The following is a 21,195-nucleotide window of genomic DNA, read 5'->3' as shown; positions in this document are numbered from 1 at the left end:
GTCTATTAAATCTAGGCTATGAAGAAGAGATGCAAAAATTTTATATACATGACGAGACAGTGATGGACCTAGACTTTGTGGGCCCTGAAGCTTATATACTTTAGAGTACAACTTTAAATGTAATATTAGATTGAGAATACAAACTTAGATTAAAACACAAATATTTATCTGGAGATAAAGCAGTCATAATGAATTATACATTTAAAAAACTGATAATCATAAAGTGAAGAAACATACTTGTTTTTGTTAAAGACTGCCTGACTTTATAGCTTATATTTTATATATTTTTGGCTACAGTCCTAGATTATTTTTTGTTTGATAAGGATTTTGTAAAAGCATTTTCCATAGAGAAAAATTTTTAAAAATTAGTCAGAATTGGTAAGATTTTTTTTTGAAATTTATTTTATTGAGGTTTAGCTGATTTACAATGTGTTCATTTCTACTGTACAGCAAGGTGATTCAGCTATACATATATATGTGTGTGTGTATAAATATGTAGGTATATATTCTTTTTCACATTGTTTTTCATTATGGTTTATCAGAGGATATTGAATATAGTTTCCTGTGCTATACAGTAAGACCTTGCTATTTATCCATTCTACATATAATAGTTTGCATCTGCTAATCCCAAACTCCTTAATTTGTCAGGTTCCTTTTTCTCATTCCATTATTGCTATGACATATGAAATTTGGGGATAACTGCCAAATTTGAAAAATCTTCTATTGATTTTTCTTCATATATAAAACAAATAATTTGAAAAAATTTTCCACAGATTGACCTCTAGTTTCATGCACTTAAAACATTTCTCTTTGTATCTCAATTACTCTCCTAAAACACATTCTCACAAAACTCCAGCCCTGAACCTTCATGTCAAGTAGCAGAGGAGTCCACACCACAAACATTAATAATATCTAGACAACCAGTCATAATTTAACTAAACATGAACATGTCCACAAACACATTAAGCCTAAATTATTCTAGTTTCCAAAATCTTTATGGTTACTACTTCATAGCAATGTTAAAGATATAAAGAATGAAGGGTGGAAATTCAAGTAAAAAGAGATAGTAGTATTAACAAATTTTGTTTATGATATCTAATTTTTGCCACTTTTAAAAATCACACGGCCTTGTGAAAACAACACAAAGGCCATTCTCAGACTTGGAAATAGCTAATGCAAATGGCTACTACTTATCACTGAATTCTAACTTCCTATTGGCCTCAGGGTAAATCTACTTCTGGTTATCCTGCTAACTTTTTGAGTAAAAACACAACACAAACCAGTGGTTCTCAAAGAAGACAGGATTTCAATGTGCTTTAAAGCATGAGTCAGATTTGAAGAAAATAATTGGGAAATAAAGGAGAAGAGGGAATGACAGAGTAAATGAAGAAAATAATACAGTATGTCTACAGGTATAGTAAATAGGAGATTGGCTAAGGTGGAGATTGGAAGAATTGATAGGTTCAGAATGAGAGCTTAGGTTCATTAACTGTACACTGTAACAAACTTTAAAGTGTAACTAAGAGTACACTGCTGAAAATTGTGAGTTAAGCTACATGCCTAGAGCTATATGACTAGCTTATATGATTAGCTTGAGTAGGAACAGAATATGATCAAAGTGCCTGGGACACAGATTAGGAAACTAAGTAAGAAACAGAGATATTACATGAAATGCAATTTGGAGAGAAAGTCCATATCCCGTAAATATGTAAACTGGGTAAAGTTCCAGACTAAATGACCTAATGTCCCTTTCTGAATTTCCTCATCTATGAGACATAAGACTGTGAATTGAATGATTACTTTCATATACTATAACAAAATAGCAAGAAATATGTTTTGATTAATTTGTGGGAACGTTAAGGTATTTGTAGCAAATGCTAGAACACTATTTCTCTTTTGGTACTCTATATTTAATATAACATTAAAGTAAATAGAATTACTATTTTGTCTGGTATGAGTATTGCAATTCCTGCTTTCCTGTCTTGTCCATTGGCATGAAATATTTTTCCCATCCTCTCACTTTCAATTTATATACGTCCTTTGAACAAAGGTGAGTTTCTTGTGAACAGCATATTGTAGGTTCTTGCTTTTTTAACTGATCTGCCACTCTATGTCTTTTGATTAGAGCATTAAGATCTGTATAACTGGCTTATTTAAGTGATTGCTTTCCAATAGTGATTTATTTAAAAAGAAGGTCATAAAGACAAAGAAGGACACTATTTAATGATAAAAGGATCCATTCAAGGAGAGGATATTACAATAATCAATATATATGCCCCTAATATAGGACCACCAAGAAACATACAATAAATACTAACAGACATAAAAGGAGAAGCTGATGGGAATACAATAGTAGGAGACTAATACCCCACTCACATCAATGGACAGATCCTCTAGACAGAAAATCAATAAGGCAACAGAGATCCTAAATTATACAATAGAAAAGTTAGACTTAATTGATATTTTTAGGACATTACAACCAAAAAACTCAGAATATACATTCTTTTCAAGTGCACACAGGACATTCCCAAGGACTGAACACATACTGGGGCACAAAACTAAACTCAATAAATTTAAGAGTGTAGAAATCATTTCAAGTATCTTCTCTGACCACAATGGCATGAAACTAGAAATCAACCACAGGAAAAGAAATGAGAAAAAACTGACTACTTGGAGATTAAACAGCACACTACTAAAAAAACCAATTGGTCAATGAGTAAATCAAGAAGGAAATTAAAAAATACTGAGACAAATGATAATGAAGACAAAACCATTTAAAATCTATGGGATGCTGCAAAAGCAGTGCTTAGAGGGAAATTCATAGTGATACAGGCCTTCCTCAAAAAAGAAGAAAAATTTCAAACTGACAACATAACCCACCACCTACATGAATTAGAAAAAGAAGAACAAACAAAACATTAAGTCAGCAGAAGGAAGGAAATCATAATGATCAGACAGGAAATCAATACAATAGAGAAGAGAAAAAAACCCAAACCAACAAAACAAGAAATGAAAAATGAGAAATCTCAATGGAAACTGCAGAAATACAAAAAACCATAAGAGAATACTACAAAAAATTATACACCAACAAATACAAAAACCTAGAAGAAATGGACAACTTTCTAGAGACTTACAGCCCATCAAAACTGAATCAAGAAAGAATAGATCAACTGAATAGACCAGTCATTAGAAATTAAATTAAATATGTAATAAAAACACTCCCTACAAACAAAAATCCAGGACCAGATGGCTTCACAGGCAAATTCTATCAAACATACAAAGAACAACTTATACCCATCCCTCTTAAATTTTTCTAAGAGGTTGAAGAAGGAACACTCCCAAAAGCATTCTATAAAGCCATCACCTGAAAACCAAAACCAGACAAAGATACCACCAGAAAAGAAAATTTTAGGCCAATATCTTCAATGAATGTAAATACAAAAATTCTCAAAAGATTTTAGCCAACTGAATTCAACAACATGTGAAAAAGATCATACACTGTGACCAAGTGGGATTCATTCCAGATTCACAAGGATGGTTCAATTTATGCAAATCAATCATCATCATATACCTCATTAACAAAAGAAAAGTCACAAACCACATGATCATCTCTACAGATGCAGAAAAAGCATTTGACAAAGTCCAACATCTATGCATGATAAAAACTCTTACCAAGGTGGGTATAGAGGGGACATATTTTAACATAGTAAAAGCCATTTATGACAAACCCACAGCAAATATAATAATCAATGGAGAAAAGCTGAAAGCCTTCCTGCTAAAATCTGGAACAAGACAATGATGCCCACTCTCACCACTTGTACTCAATATAGTATTGGAAGTCCTAGCCACAGCAATCAGACAAACAAAAGAAATAAAAGGTATCCAAATTGGAAGAGAAGAGGTTAAAATTGTCATTGTATGCAGACGATACACTGTACATAGAAAACCCCAGGGACTCCACACCAAAACTACTTGAACTAATCAATAAATTCAGCAAAGTAGCAGGATACAAGATTAACATTCAGAAATCAGTTGCATTTCTGTATACTAAAAATGAAATATTAGAAAAGGCATATAAAAATGGAACACCTTTTAAAATTGCACCCCCAATAATTAAATACTAGGAATAAACCTGACCAAGGAGGTGAAAGTCTTATATGCTAAGAACTATAAAATATCAATCAAGGAAATTCAATAGGAGTCAAAGAAATGGAAAGATATTCCATGCTCCTGGGATGGAAAAATTAATATTGTAAAAATGGTCATAATACCCAAAGTAATCCACAGACACAATGCAATCCCTATCAAATTACCCATGACATTTTTCACAGAACTAAAACAAACAATCCAAAATTTTATATGGAACCATAGACGACCCAGAATTGCCAAAGCAATCCTGATGAACACAAACCAGGCAGGAGGCATAACTCGCCAAGAGTTATGGGCAATATTACAAAGCTACATTAATCAAGACAGTGTGGTACTGGTACCAAATCACACACACAGACCAAAGGAACAAACAGAGAAACCAGAAATAAAACCAGAAACCTTTGGTCAATTAATCCTCAACAAAGGAGGCAAGAATTAAAATGGGAAAAATACAGTTTTTTCAGTAAGTGGTACTGGGAAAACTGGACAGCCACATATAAATCAATGAAACTGTAACATATCTTCACACCATGTATAAAAATAAACTTGAAATGGCTTAAAGATTTAAACATAAGACAAGACACCATCAAACTCCTAAAAGAGAACATAGGTGAAACATTCTGACATCAACTTACAAATGTCTTCTTAGGTCAGGTTCCCAAGGCAACAGAAAGGAAAGCGAAAAATAAACCAATGGGACCTAATTAAACTGACAAACTTCTGCACAGCAAAGGAAACCTTAAAAAAAGACAACCTACAGAATGAGAGAAAATAGTTTCAAAGAATGCAACTGACAAGGGCTTAATCTCTAAAATATACAAATAATTTATACAACTCAACAGCAAAAAAACCCAAAACCAAATTGAAAAATGGGCAAAAGACCTTGATAGACATTTCTCCAAAGAAGATATACAGATGGCCAACAAGCACATGAAAAAATGCTCAACATCACTGATTATTAGAGAAATGCAAATCAAAACTACTATGAGTACCTCCTCACACCAGTCAGAATGGCCATCATTAATAAATCAACAAATAACAAATCCTGGAGAGTGTGGTGAGAAGAAGGACCCCTCCTACACTGTTGCTCGCAATGTAAATTGGTAAAACCACTATGGAAAACAGTATGTAGGTACCTCAGAAAACTAAATATAGAACTACCACATGACCCAGCAATCCCACTCTTAGGCATATATATGGCCTAAGCTTTCCTTGAAAATTGTACAAGCACTGTATAATACATTGCAGCACTATTCACAATAGCCAAGACATGGAAACAACATAAATGTCCATTGACAGATGATTGTATTAAGAAAATGTTGTATATACACATAATGGAATACTACTCAGCCATAAAAAAGAACAAAAGAATGCCATTTGCAGCAACATGGATGGTACTAGAGACTCTCATACTAAGTGAAGTAAGTCAGAAAGAGAAAGACCAATACCAGATGATATCACTTATGTCTGGAATCTAATATACGGCACAAATGAAAAGAAAATCATGGAATTGGAGAAGAGACTTGTGTTTGCCAAGGGGGAAGTGGAGGGAGTAGGATGGACTGGGATTCTGTGGTTAATAGATGAAAACTATTGCCTTTGGAATGGATAAGCAATGAGATCCTGCTGTATAGCACTGGGAACTATATCTAGTGACTTATGATGGAACATGATAATGTGAGAAAAAGAATATATGAGTATATATGTATGTATGTGTGTGTGTGTGTGTGTGTGTGTGTGTGTGTGACTGGGTAACTGCTGTATGGTAGAAATTGATAGAACACTGGAAACCAACTATAATGGAAAAAATAAAAATCATAAAATAAAAAATAAACTAAAAAATAGAGATACCTCATATTAAACAAAAGATAGAAAAACTATAATTCAGTGATAATCATATTTGAAAGTATTGATTGCATGAGGTTTGCAACTTACAAATTATGTAGTGATATCTAAAAAGACAAAGAATTATCCTCTAATTTTTCTTATTATTTCACAGTTTAACTTATAAAATATGCTAAAAGCAAGAACTATTATAAGTAGATGTCAAAAATCACAGTCCAGAGAATTTCCATTGTGGCTCAGCAGGTTAAGAACCTAATATGGTGTCCCTGAGGATTCAGGTTTCCATCCCTGACCTGCCTCAGCAGGTTAAGGATCCAGCATTGCTGCAAGCTTCAGTGTAGGTCACAGATTCACCCCAGATCTGGCGTTGCTATGGCTGTGGAGTAGGCCAGTGGCTGCAGCTATGATTCAAACCCTGGCCTGGGAATAGCCATATCCTAAGGTTGAGGCCATAAAAAAAATCATGCTCTAGAAAAATTAGGTAAAAAAAGTCTAAGTATTTATTTAATTTTATACCAGATTTATTGAGACATAATTTCCATAGAGTATTTTATCAAGGGGCCATTCCATTGAGTTGTGATATATGAAAATTGTCATGTAACCATTGCCACAATTGAGATATAGACCATCAACTCAAAATATTTTCTTGTGCTTTCTTCAATCAATCCACACACTTCCCCATACCTCTAGCCAGTGGCAACTACTACAACTCCTGACTTCATAATTTTTACTTTTGCAGAATGTCTTATCAATGAAATTATACAGATGCAGGGTTTTGTTTTGGTTTGGTATGTGTCTGTTTTGTACCTGGCTTAACTTAATACAAAGATTTTTAATTTCTCTCTCTTTGTACATATATAAGTAATTTGCTTCTTCTTATTGTTTAGTAGTATTCCATCACATAGTATTGCTATGCATTTGTTTATCCATTCTCCAGTTAAAGGTCTTTTCATAATTACTAGCTTGGATTATTATGAATAATGCTGCTATGAACTTTTCATATAAAATATTTGCATAGACATAGATTGTCACTTTTATTGGGTTGATACCTAGGGGAGGAATTGCTTGGTAAAATGCTGTTTACTTTTATAGGAAACAACTGTATTGCTTTTCAAAGTGGTTGCATTATCTCGCATTCCCATCAGCAATGCAATGCGTTGAGTGCCGTTACTTTGTAACCATCTGTGTTTGCTATATTTAGAGATTTCAGAACATTAAACCTCATTGCTCCTCCTTTATTTCTATAAGATTTGGATTTTCATATTTAAAGGTCTCTTATTAAACAAATACACAATTAGGAAACATCTTGATGATGAAATAACCGTTTTATAATTATGAACTATCCCTCTTCATAAAATGAAAGTCATTTCAGATGTAATTACGGTCTAAATCCATTGATTTTGAGTTAATTAAAAGGGCAGTTATCCTCGGTGGGTTTGAATTAAAATCAAAGGAACTGAGCCCTTCCTTAGAAGTTAGAAATTCTATGTTGCTGGCTTTGAAGAAGTACACCCCCATGAATTTGCAGCCATGTTGGTGAAGCCAACATCTCAAGGAAGCACTGGTTGCAAGAAAATGAAGCCTCATCTCTATAGCTGCAGGAAATGAATACTGCCAACATCCTACAGAAGCATGGGAGTGGTTCCTGTCCCAGCCTAGCCTCTGATGAGACCAGTTCCAACCAACTGGACTACAAACCAGGGAGACTCTGAAGCACAGAACCTAGTTAAGCTGCACCTGGAATTTTGACCTGCAAAAACTGTAATATACACACGTGTAGCAATCTTTTTAAGCTACTAAGTTTGATGAAGTTGACTGCACAGGATTATCAACTGGCTATACAATTCTTAAGTAAAGAGACAATGTGGACATTTTAGTTCAGCTTACTACCATCAAGCTTCCAAGGACATAATATCTCTGTTCCAGATTATCTCTTTTGTCACTTATTTATAGGGAAGCCCTTTTTTATCTCATTTTCTTTTAAACTACTAATCCTTGCATTCTCTGTCTTTGTCTTTCCCACCTCCTTCTTCCTCATCTCCTCTCTTCCCTCCCCCCCTTCCCTCTTGGTATGTAGTAGTTATTTAGAATTTTTCTTGTTATGAAAAAAAAAAAAAGAAACCTAAAACACTAAAATGTACATTTTATCTAAATCTAGTTAATATATAAATGGAAGGAGAGATATAATAATGATAAAAATAATATTGGCATATAAACAAAAAATTGTGTGGTAACAAAATGACTAACTAGAATAATTCTTCAACTTTTAATAAAAAGATATCTGATTAGTATGAATTCCATTTTTCAAATGTCGATAAAATAATAAAACCAAGACTTTTGAATGGCATTCCTGAGCTCAGTTTTTAAATAAATGACATTTTGATTGGGAAACTGTAAACCAAATAAGGTACAAGAAAAGTCAACTTTCCAAATTCTTATGACTTTGGCTGTTCTGAATGCTCTGGCTTTAATCTGTATTAACCTGTCCAACCTTATGAAACTTCTACATACCTAGTCTCATGAGGACTTAGATTTATATATTTAGGCCTTGCTAATACAAATCTTAAGCCAAGACATCTTATTATCATTTTATTCTTTGAATGTTGACACAAAGCCTTTTACTCCCTGAATTGACTATGTAAATTCAAACTTCAAATAAAGTCTCCCTAAATCTCAAATCACTAAGTAGAGTTTTCTCAGTGGTATTTCTCCAACATTTCACTATTAATATTCCTTAGCAAATAAACCTCATTAGAATTTATCTTTTCCTTTTGAAAATGTGGAGTTCTGGAACAAAATGTAAAGTCACATAGAAGTGACTATAAACCTGCAGTGCATAAGAATTATGTGGAATTTTAGAATTTAAAACACTCATAAATATTGAATATGATCTTAAACCTCTCTTTTTCTCAGATAAAAATAATCTCCCCCCTCTTTCTCTGATAAAAATAATATCTGTGGAAAAGATATTCAGCATTATGAACCAAAGGCCAAAGCCTACAGAATTTTCTATTTTGTCTTCTCACTAGTCTATCAAGAGACATGGTAAGACTAGGATAGTGTGTAGTTTTGAATTTCGGATTTCTTTGAAAAACAAAGCCATATAAAAATCAAAATTAATACGTAGTATTGAGCTACTTAAATTGAAGTCAATAACCTAGTTTAAATGACATAGGAAATGACATATAAGGGTCATTTTGCATCAAAATGAAAATGTTTGTCCAGCTGCTGAAGTGAATCTTAAGCCACCACCTAGGGTTTATACATTTAACAAATTGCTCAGCTTGTGCAATCCTGTCAAAAAGGACAGTAATGTCAGACTGAACTGTATAGACTCCCTGATTAATAGAAGTCCCCATATGATGGAGTAAGTTACAACGATAATGTACAAATAATGAACCTCTATTAAAAGAAAGGATATCATAAATCAAAATGCTGTAGAAAAACTATAAACCTGTGGCAACATAATGGCCACCAGGACCCAAGCTATATTAATCTTGTATGGCACAATATCATTCCTCTAGGAGAGACAACTAAATATATCCCATATGAAAGTGAATTATGAGTGTGATAAAGGTTCTGGACTATTCATTTAAGTTAATGGAAAGGTTCATATTGAGATACCCCCTGGTTAACTCCTCTTCTCAATCTGCCTTGAACTCTGCTTCAGCTAAGACAAACACGGTCATGTGTATCTACATTCTAAGCTTTCCATTTGTCTGAAATGTCCTCAGAAAGAAAGGAAAAAAAGAACACTAAAGGTGAACATCTCTCTTTTAAAATATTTTTAGTTTTTTTTTTCTGTTCAGCTGGTATAACTAATGTTATTTAAATCTCCCTTTTATAAATTCTATCTTTACTCATAGTTACATAATCCCATAACATTTTGGTACTATGTATAGCATGGAAATATTATCTTTTGATAAGTTTCCTGCATATTTTTCTATTAGTAACTGCATATTGGAAATAAAACTTCCATATGAACTAAATTCTAAAGAGCAAAGAAAATATTTAACAAAAAAAGTCTTAGTGTAGCATGTGTTTGGAAAATGTTTGCACTTACATTTTAATGCAACAGAAGAAATTTCTCAATAGTATACCCTCATATGTCCTGATTTGTAACCATCTCCTGTGTATGAGACAGATTCTAGTAGGATAACAAATCCAAGTTTATTGTTTTCATTAAGAAGTATTTGCATTTAGTCTTATTCTATTAGAAACTGCTTCTAGTATGATTACTTTGCTCAACATCACCTAGAAAAAGATCCAAAAGGCTCATGTGTTTTCTAGAGATACATGTGTTCTTAGTTGTACAAGGCATGTATTTCCATTATCTTACTTTTTACTTGCCTATTATGAATTAAATTTAGTTCGGGAACATCAAGGATTTTTTCTATATTGGATATTTATATTATCAATTTAAATACATTAAATATACTTAAGTCATTTCTTGATTTTTTCCCCTTAATCTCCTTTGGAACCCAGTCAATTCAGGATACTGCATCTGTCTCCTTCACCTTTGGATCATGGTGACTCACTTTTCTAGGTTCATGCTTGTTGGCATTTATTCACCCCAAATTCTATGGTCATGTGGAATTCTGGAGGGCTTTCAGATGTTAACAAATGTCTGTTTTAATATCTATGATGTTGATTCCATTATCATCTCAGAGTAACAAGCTTACATGGTTGTTGATTTTCATATATGAGTTTTGAAGTCACTATAAAATCCTCAGTCCCTTAGAATGAGGTCGGGGGTAATGAGTAGGAAGTGAAAGACTTATTTCCTTGCTTGGTTTGTGACACAGTAGATGTCAGGTGGAGGTGCATATTTTATGACCTAAATATGCCAGAAAGGAATCCACTATTTATCTCTAATCTAATATAAACAAACAAATAGGATAACCACATATGGTGATAAAAATCAAAAAAGAGGATGTAATACGGTCATGCAAAAGAACAAAGTGACCGGGTGCATCCTTGGTCTAGGGATATGCAAAGTGAATCCTGAAAACTTGACCTTTGAAATGGCACAATATAAAGAGAAAGTGTCAGGAATGTGAACATTTGAGAAAAGACTTTCAAACAGGAGAGCAAACAGAGCCCTCAAATTACAAAGAAACAAACTGAAAATGCCCTGGACAGGGCATTTTTTTTTTTTTTTTGAGGGACAGAAAGCAAGCCATTATGACTAGGCATTGCATCTCAGGGAGAAGGTATAGACATACTTTAGCCAGAAAAGCTTCAGGAGCCAAATCTGCAAGCCATCATGAGGAATTTAGTACTTATGTTTTTAAAAATTTATTATGGTTTCTCTATAGAAAGTGGACTGGAGGGGAACAAGAATAGAGGTAGAGATATTACTTTGAAGGCAAAGTTGGAGCTTTTGAGAAGTGATCAGAGCTGATCACTTTAAAGGCCCAGAACAAAGAGAATGACCAAAACTAGAGCGATTCAGGCCTAAGCATATCTCAAAATTATGCATTCAAGGTATGACTCATGAAATAACTTATTCAAATGGAGAAGGCAAAACAAGCAAACTAATAAACAGATGGTTGTAGATGGGGGAAAGCAAATGCTTGGTTTGGGGCATGTTAACATAGCAATGATTGTCATGCTGAGGCCTCAATAACTATATGTGAATGAAAGGGTGACTGAATCAATGAGATGTCTATAAAAAATCAAGTGGAGAGTATATTTGTGTAAGACATATATGTATGTGGATATATATATCCACAAACATATGGATATGGATTATATATATACATATATATATATACACACATATTTCCTGGATTTCATATATATTCATAGTTCCCAGGATATTATTATAGGTATGTTTGGACTGGAAAAACTGTTTTGCAAGATATTGAATACAGAGACCATTGAGGACAGAACCCTGGGAGACAACAAAATTTAAAATTATAGCAGGCAAAGTAGTACTATAAGAATGCTGAAAAAAAGCAGGCCCCAAAGTAGGATAAAGACCAAATGACTTGTGTTATAATGCACTGTTATCCTACCATGCAATTATACCAAAAGATCAGAAATAGAGGTATATCAAGATATTAAATAAAAACCTATTTAATCCTTATAGGTCTCTGCATCAGTCCCTGAGGCAGAAGATATAAAAAGATGCACATGGACATGTCCACTATCTCTGAGACACTTATCCTAATGGGCAACAAAGGCATAAATAAATTATAAGACAAAGTGCTACATGTCAAATTTTAGTAATCGTCTTTTCTAAACACATTTTCTAAAGAGAATTTTTATATGAAATTGAGTGTCTTTCAAACATCTAAAAATGTACTGTACAAGGTGACAGGAGAGCCCAATCAGGCTTCTAGTTCTCTTGAAAATAAAGTAAAACAAACAAAAAATACTCTAGGGAATATTTCCTTTGTTTGTGTGTGGGAATGTAGTTTTTGTACTGTCTTTAAATGTATATTATAATTTGAAGTAGGAAACCCACTTTAAAAGATAGCAGAAACCAAATACATACTAACTATTGACATGTTGTGGGTTTTTTGTTTGTTTGTTTGTTCTGGGGGGGGGGGTGTTTTTTGTTGTTGTTCTTGTTTTTGGCTGCACATGAGGCATGTGAATGATGCTGGGCCAGGGATAGAATTCAAGCTGCAGCTGTGGCCACAGTGGCAATGCCAGAGGATCCTCAATCCACTCTGCTTAGCCAGGAATTGAACCCAAGCCTCAGTAGTGACCCCAGCCACTGCAGAGACAAAGCTAGAGCCTTAACCTACTGCACCATAGCAGGAAGTCTTGAGCAATTTGTGGTTTTGACCAACTTGACTCCAGTCTGGAGGCTTTGAGCTTCTGCTGGTCAAACCCTATAAATCATTGCTGTGGATTATTGATATTAATGGAAAGTTCTAAACCATGGTATTTTTGTTTTATCTAAAAGGTTGTATGGTAAGCTTTAATGTTCTAGTTGTGGATTATAATAGAGGAATATGCAAAGCATACATGGAATTAAAACATTTTTATTAATAAAGTCCAGGGACAGAAGTTGAATGTTGAGATAGACTTTGAAACAAAATCTCAAATGATCTGTTAAAATTTCAAATGTTATCTACAATACTTATATGAGGATATCAAAAAAAAAATAATAACCATTTGTATTTTAACCTCAAATGAAAACAAAAAAGAATAAAACTATGAATATATTATTGTATTAACCTTGAAGACATTTTAAAGGCAACCTTAATAGATAAAATTTCTACAAAGTGATGGTGATTAAATAAAATGTTTCTATATAGAAGTGGATGCCACTTGTCAGGCTAACAGGCCAAGTTTTTGGTGAGCACTCATCTGCTATACAAGAGTGATAAAAGCCACATAGAGCCCATTGCCTCTGTTTCTTGGACCACCAATAGCGGCTTTCTGTCAAAAAAAACAATGATTCAATTCAGATTTAAACAATTACAAATTCTCATCCATCACAATGCTAAAAGGAGAAAGTTTCATTAAATTTAGAATATTTCATGAAAGATTCTGAAATTATTTATATTTGCCACTGAAAATCGTGTTAAAATATTGTCACAACATTCTAGGTAATACACACATACAATCAATATTTAAATATACAAACGAAGTTATAATTTACTCCTCTTGTTCATCAAGAATACTGATAGATCTTATTTAATAAAACCCCTACTGAACATCCCATCACTAGAGTTAATGGATTATACTCAATTAATACCTAATGACTCAATGTATAGATGCATAACTTTTTAATCTAACTATCCTCCTATTGCATATTTAGGCTCTTTCTGATATTTCTGTAACTTAAAAATGTGTTTAAATTCTATTAACATAATGGGTTTGCAAAAAATTAGAAATGCTTCTGTATTTTCCTCTTCCATTTAATTCTTTAATTACATTTTCCTATATAAATTCAAAGTCAATCTGCTGAATTATTTCACTTTACCTCACAGTGGTGCATTAGTGGTTCAGTGACATGAAAAAAGATCAGGCTTAATTCCAGATCAGTATAATTTCTGTTGCTCTCACTTTGGATGTGGTATTTAATTTATAGTTTCACTTCAGGAGACATACAATTTGTAGATAAATAATTTTTAGACAAGACAAAGCTACATCATTTGAGGGACTATGAAACATAATGGAGTTAGTTCGAATTCTCTTTCTATAGCTTATTGGAATTTAAACACTTCCTGGGTCTCGCTTTCCTTTTATGAATAAATAAACATAACTATACTACTCCTTGAAAAAAAATACGTAAAGGAGGACAAACTGTCTAATGTACAGAATGAATTCAATAAATGGCAGGAATTATTTTTATGTGCTGATTTTATTCCCTCTAGAGTTTGGAGGAGTTTTAAAATCATTCTCAGAAATAAGAAATTAATATCAACCTGAAATATATATGGTTATTCATCAGTGAATACTACTTTCCTTTTATAGTCAACTGATGTGACTAGAAATTTTCCTATTTAAGGTCAATATTTCTAACAAATCCAATAAAAATGAATTAGTTCTAATCTTAAGCTTGTTCTGGATAATAGGGGAATGTGAAGAAAGCTATTCAAATGGTCACAAATAGTCACATAATATATAATAAATCAATATAATGTATACTGTAAATATTTAATGAATATATTTTACCTAATGTTTTCTTAGTTAAACCTGTTATGCAAGTTATACTTACTTAAAACTACTCTTCCATTCATCAACTTAAAACTAATAAAATCTTTTAAGCAATGATATTTTAGTTTATCTGAAAAGTGAGAGATTTAATATATAAATAGACAGTGGCCAGACCATAAATAAAGACAGAACTATGACTCACAATCTGCAGCAGGCAGCCCAGGAACCCAAAGCAATATTTAGAGTAACCAGCCCAGGAAACCAGCCTACTCATCACAAGACAAACATGTATCCTGTCATACCATACACTATCTCTAGCAATCATTCCAGGAATCCAAACAACCCCTGTTACAGTCAGCTGAAATGACCAGAACTTGGTTAATACGTCTCAGCTTCCCTAATTTTTATCCCTGCTTCCAACACAGGACCAACCAGAGAAAGCCAAATAGAAACCTTGAAACAATTATGCCGGATGCCCTGATTCTAGTTAGTCTACCTGCAGCTACTCTGCTAAGAAACTCCAGTAAGGACCTTCCTGAAGCCTCTTCTTTTTTTCCCCCACTATAAAGCTTTCCAGTTCTACTGCCTGTCTTTGAGTTTCTGCCAAACCACAAGTGATAGTGATGAATTCCTTGAAATAGCAAGATCCGAAATATTGCCTTCATCTGGTCTCACTTGACTGGCCTTTGTTTACGTTCAGAAAAGAAAAAAAAAATCATTTTATTTTTAATATGAACCAAACCTAATAAAATGAGAATATAGAAATAGGGATAAATAAAAACAAAAGCTGTCCCAAGTATTTGCTTTAACCTCATGTTTTCTTACTCAAACCTGCACCATCCAGTAGCTCTATCTCTTGTTAACATTTCAAATCATAACTTTTTTACTTCAGCCCATCCCTTATAGAATGGGCTAACAGGAGTGACATGTTAACACTGAAATTAACATACCTTTCCTTAATAGCTCTAAAACTTTTTTTCACTTTTCAAATCATTGAGTATATAAGACTATTAAGTGAGAAATAAAATAAATGTTATCTCTAACATTTCTTTCTACAAAGCTCATATAGGAGACACACAGCTAAATTTATAAAGTTACTCAGAAAAGTGAATGATGACCAAATCAGGACCCTTGAAAAACAATTGAGTACTGTGGAAGATCTCATAGAATGTCAGGGAAAAAAAAAAAGAATTAAAAAGATTAAGGTGAATTTGTTTAATGTCATTAAGGCTCACTTAAAACAAAGGAACCAACCATTAAAACCAGATAATACATACAAAAAAATTTTAAAAGTAACCTGAAGCAAAGGGAAAACGTAATCTACCTCTCTTTTTGCCACTTCCTCTAGCAAAGTTATTAAATTTAAAAATTACTAGAATTTTTGGACCAAAAAAGGGATCCAATGACTTAAACAATTGTGAACTATTATCCAGTCATTTGGGATACAAATATATATATTTATTTCCATATATATATTTCCATATATATATATATACACACATACACGCACACATATATAGAAAGCAACAGAAAGAAAAAAATACCATGTTTAGTACAAATTACACCTGGCATTACGCAAGGTTTTTGCACATTGAGTAGCCTATTCAGTGAACTTTGACTATTTGGAAACCTATGGGACAGATGTGGTTTTAATCATGACCTCATGCTACATCTCAAATTCTGTTTGATGATAACTTGAAATGAAATCACATTAAACAAAACAGAATATATTCCAAATAAGACTACTAATCTACAGTACAAAACATTAAGTCCTATTCAGGAGTTTACTCTTTTATAAAATATCCAACTGTAAAATGTAAATTGCTTCAGTATGTATAATATAGGGGGAAAAAAAAAACACAACTTCACACATTTTTGTTTCTATAAGTCTTCACCAAAGATGTAAAATTTTTAAGTTTGAAGATGTAGGTAATTAGGTAAGAGGTGCTACTCAGTCACTATCACACTTAATCTAAATGATTGATGCTTAATGTAGTTGAGAAGAAAGGAATATAGAAATACATATTTATATTTCATTTAGGTCACTGTGCTATAGAGTAACATGGCAAAAAGGATAATTGAAGGTGGAAAAGATAAATAAACATTACACTTCCATTTTCATGTGGAATACATTCACACATTAGAACAGTCATTAGGCCTTGCCAGGTAATTATAGTATGACATTAAGTCAAATGGTTCAATTTTAGACCTTTCCTTTTATTTTGGATGTCATATATTTTATGCAAAGCAAAATAAACTACCTATATTCATTCATGTAATGGAATACTCTACATGACGCACAATAGAGAACATTGTAGGGTTTCTATTTTCCACTTTAATTCATATTGAAATGTAATTTCATTAAGTAGCATACAAAATTATTTAAGCCACAATTATGCAAGTTTGGATATTTCCCAGTGTGTGAAATATATTGCAACAAATCACCTTGAAAAACTAGCAATTCTTATTATCACCAGAATCATGTAGCATATTTCCAAAGGAAACATTTATGGTTCAATATAGGAAAAAAAAAGACTAAAACAGTTAAAAAGAAAGGTGTAAAGAAATCCAGGAAAGTAAACTGTAACTGGGAAAATAAAAAGAAAGAAAGCAAAAAGAGGAATTACTTTCAGTTCTGAATGACAATAAACAAAATTATTATACAGTAATAGATTATCTCACAGTGTCATAGTTTTAGTTAATTCAGCTCTTCATCTTTTCTCACCAATTTACATTAATTTCTTTACCAAGGATAAAAGAACTCTATTAGAGACTTCATTTTGATTATTACTCTTCCACTTGTCCACTATGTTCACTCTTTTACACATATTCTTAACAAATTCTGTGTGCACAGAAACACAGGTGACAAAACATGGGCGTTTAACAAGATTATGCAAAACCAGTACACATAGGGGAAGTTTTAACTAGAGCATTTACTGTGGTAAATGCTATAATACATGAAATGCGAAATTCTAGTAGCAGCTGGAAAATCAGACAGTACTTAAACTGGATGTCATGCCAATGCATAAAATTTGTCCCTGTCAAGCATGTTATTGAAAATGACATCATCACAACCTTAGATGTGTCTGTGATTGATAGCATAGCCAAATAAATGTAATAAAGAACAATGTAACATTTAGTATCTAGTAAGCTATTATTAACCTGCTTTAAATTTTTAGTTTTCAACATCACTTTCCAGAGATTTTGGAGTTTAAAGAGAAAGTGACAGACTACTATTTCACTATTCCTTCTCTAGGTATATAAATGCCATAAAAATTAATCTGAGATGTTCTTAAATATCCTAATTGTCAATATTAATTTACCTAAACAATTAAATTTCCTTAGACAATAAAACTAAAATATAGAAAATTTCACTTTATTCTAATTTTGAAGTATGCCATGCAATATTTCACCAAGAAAACATTCTATTTAAATACCTTATATTTTTCAATAACTTCATATCCAGAATTCAGCAATTTAGGTCTAATGTTGTATAAAATATTATCCCATTTTATTTTGTGACAAAATATTTAGATTGTAGAAATATTCTATTTTCATTAGAGAGGGCAATGACATAAACTAAAAAAGAATATTCAGAAATCATTGAAATAAATCTTGAAATAATCTTGATAAGCAACTTGCCAGATCTTCCCTCAGTTTCCCTCTTTGTGCTAATATTTGCTTTCTGTATTAGAATAAATGAACTTTTGTTTATGAAAGCATTTTTATCCTTTAAGCTCAAAATCGCTATGCAAATAAAATATCACTACTGTTCACATTTCATATGTACAAAACTCAAATGAAAGTCAGTAAATATTATAAGCCTAAGATCTGTTCAGTCAAAATATATTTATGTTAATCAATACAGAATAGAAACTGTCATAATGCATTAAAGGACTGTATATTCAGTGTGTGTGTGTGTGTGTGTGTGTGTGTGTGTGTGTGTGTTCTTGCCTATATGTCTGCCTATAGCTATATTAAAATGCTGTAAATGCCCATTTTAAAAGAATATCTGCTTTAAATGACAAGTTGACAAATTTGTCAAATTAAGTTATTAAAAAATCCATATTTTTCATCAACAAAATAAACTTTCTTCAAAAGTGAAGAATAAAAATCTGAAATTACACTTTATAGTAACGTTTTCTTTAATCCAGAATATCCTTTATATTTTTTTACTCCTATAGATTTTGTTTAAACATACTACAAGAAATCAATATATTCCACTCTCCAAATAAATCCCCTAATCTTTTTGCAGCTGCCAATGCAAATATTCCTAATCAGGGTACAACACAGAGGAAAAATAACTGAACTAGCTCTCAGATATGAGGGGTTTTTATTTGTTTTTTGTTTTCATTTGTCTTTTTCCATCACATTAACCCATATCATTTTATTCAAATACTTTCAGACTCTTAAATACACAATCTAAGCTATTAGGAAGGTATCCTCTCTCCAATATCTTGAACCTTTTGTAGAATAAATTTAATGAAGAACAAACTCATTTTGAGGTTATTATTTGAAATGACAGTTTATAGTCCTGCATGCTAGGGATCTGTTCACAGATTCAACTGGATAAGCATTCTTAACATGATACTTTTAGTAACTAGGCTACTATCATGGCTAATCACAAAAATTCTTTTTCAGAATTTTTATACTCCTATGCAATTTAATAAGTTTTTTACATAGCCAAATAATACAAATTAATAGGAAATTCTTTGATAAGAATATACTACTGGCCATTTAAAAGATATTAGGAATATTCTACCTTCTCCTGTGCCTTCCGATAATATTGAACAAATAATTTTACCTTGTCCTAAGAAGTTTGTAGAGCCATGGATATGAAGAAGCATGGATGTAGAAATCGAGTTAGAGGTTTTATATAAAAATTCTTTACAGAGTTAGCTCTGCTAAAATGCGATGAATTAATGTTACAACATGGAAATATATAAGTCAAACCAAAGAATCCACACTTACGCATATAGGTTGATTAGCTCTCTTTCTTTCACCATGATTTCTATATTTGTTCTCCTTCCTGTTTCCAAAGTGAGGGAATGACATATACAGACATATAGGGATAGAGAAACTACAAGTGGGAGAGTAGTTCAAGATTCTATTTGCTTCTTAATGCTCCTCCAATCCCCAAGTTAGCATTAAAAGGGTAGTCTGGACATTCTCCATGGAGAAGGGCTAATTAAACCCTAAATTTAACATGTAAGCCAGAGCATCCTATTTACCATTTCACCTTTCATTATTCATTCATCTCTCTCAAGATCTCTCTTACAAACTCACAAGCATGAGAATTATCTCTCAAATAAATTTCCAAATGAAAATTATTGAAATTCATGATGAAATATTGAATAAAGAATTAAGATAGCTGTAAACTCCAACTAATTTTGCAACTAATTTTTACGTCAACTAAATTATTCCTTAAATTAACAGAGCAAACATTTTAAAAACTAAATAAGGAATGCTTGAAAAAATGCCCTTAATGATTCATTTTACACTTTATTAAAATTGAAAATATGAGCTTTGGAGTTTTAAAATGTGAAAAGAGTGTTAAGGTGAACATAACAACAAGCTTAACAATACATTTACATATTTTATATTAAATTAAATTATTATTGCACTCTTTTCATCCAGGTTACAGAAGAGGAAAACAAGGTACAGAGATATTTAAAATTTTCCCAGAGACAAGATATAATGAAAGGTAGAACCGGTCTTTAAACCCAGAAGTAGTATCTCATAGTTCTTGCCTTTAACTATTAGAACACAACTATTACACAACACAATCTCTCAAGAGTATTCTGTTAACAGAAAAACAGAAGCAGCTAATGTTTCACAAATAAACTGAGAAGCCTGGCTCCTGGTTAAAAAACTCTATGTGATTTTCTGGGCCTAGCCATAGAAAATTACAAAAACTTTTTACCTGGAAGGCCTCATGGGGAAAGCTGCCCTCTGCACACCAGACTTTGTTCCTTGCCAGGGTACCGCAGCTCTGAAAGGAATTACAGCCACAGACTCAGCCCCCAACACCAGCCATGTTTTTATGCATTAGCTACGCTCCTAACCCAGGTGCCTTCATTCAGAGGTCTTTTTCCTGGGCGGGGTCCTTCAGCGTTCCTCAGGTGTCTCTGCTGAAACTTACTTACCAGAGGGAGAGGAAGATCTTAAGGGTGCTTTCTCCTACTCTGACTCAGTATTTAGTACTTTTCTTCTCCTAGCCCTTTCCCATTGCCCTCTCCTCATCTCCTGGATTCATGAAATTGTAGAAGCCTTTTGGTTGGGGCTCTTTTGGCAGTGAGATAACACTCATGTATGTCTTGACTCACTTGATCCTCAACATGCTTTTCCTTGGGTTTAAAAATGGAACAAGGAGGAGTGATACTGAGGCTCTTGCTTAAACTCTTATAGTAAGTGATGAGAGGCTTAGCTATTTTTTGATTTTGGCTTGTTAACTTAAGAACCTACTCTAGGGAGTTCCCATTGTGGCTCAGAGGGTTAGGAACCCAATTAGTATTCAACAGGATGCAGGTTCATTCCCTGGCTTCACTCAGTAGGCTAAGGACTGGTGATGCTGTGAGC

General features: G+C 32.8%; 1 long non-coding RNA gene across 3 annotated transcripts in view; it reads right to left on the bottom strand.

The window, feature by feature from the left end:
* LOC146397833 (uncharacterized) overlaps window positions 1-20,864 on the bottom strand; it is a 430,149-nt gene extending 409,285 nt beyond the window's left edge. For all 3 annotated transcript variants that reach the window (XR_014823726.1, XR_014823725.1, XR_014823727.1), the window contains exons 1-2: window positions 20,763-20,864; window positions 20,540-20,608 (exon numbers count right to left, since the gene is read on the bottom strand). This is a non-coding gene — a long non-coding RNA (uncharacterized LOC146397833). The remainder of the gene's footprint in view (window positions 1-20,539; window positions 20,609-20,762) is intronic.
* Between the last annotated feature and the right edge of the window lie 331 nt (window positions 20,865-21,195).

This window comes from Sus scrofa, chromosome 13, assembly GCF_054392235.1.
Source record: "Sus scrofa isolate SSC_HxYL_T2T_F1_AM1 chromosome 13, Sscrofa_HxYL_maternal_Yorkshire_Landrace_v2.0, whole genome shotgun sequence".
NCBI lineage: Eukaryota > Metazoa > Chordata > Mammalia > Artiodactyla > Suidae > Sus > Sus scrofa.
This window is presented reverse-complemented; position numbering and strand designations above follow the sequence as displayed.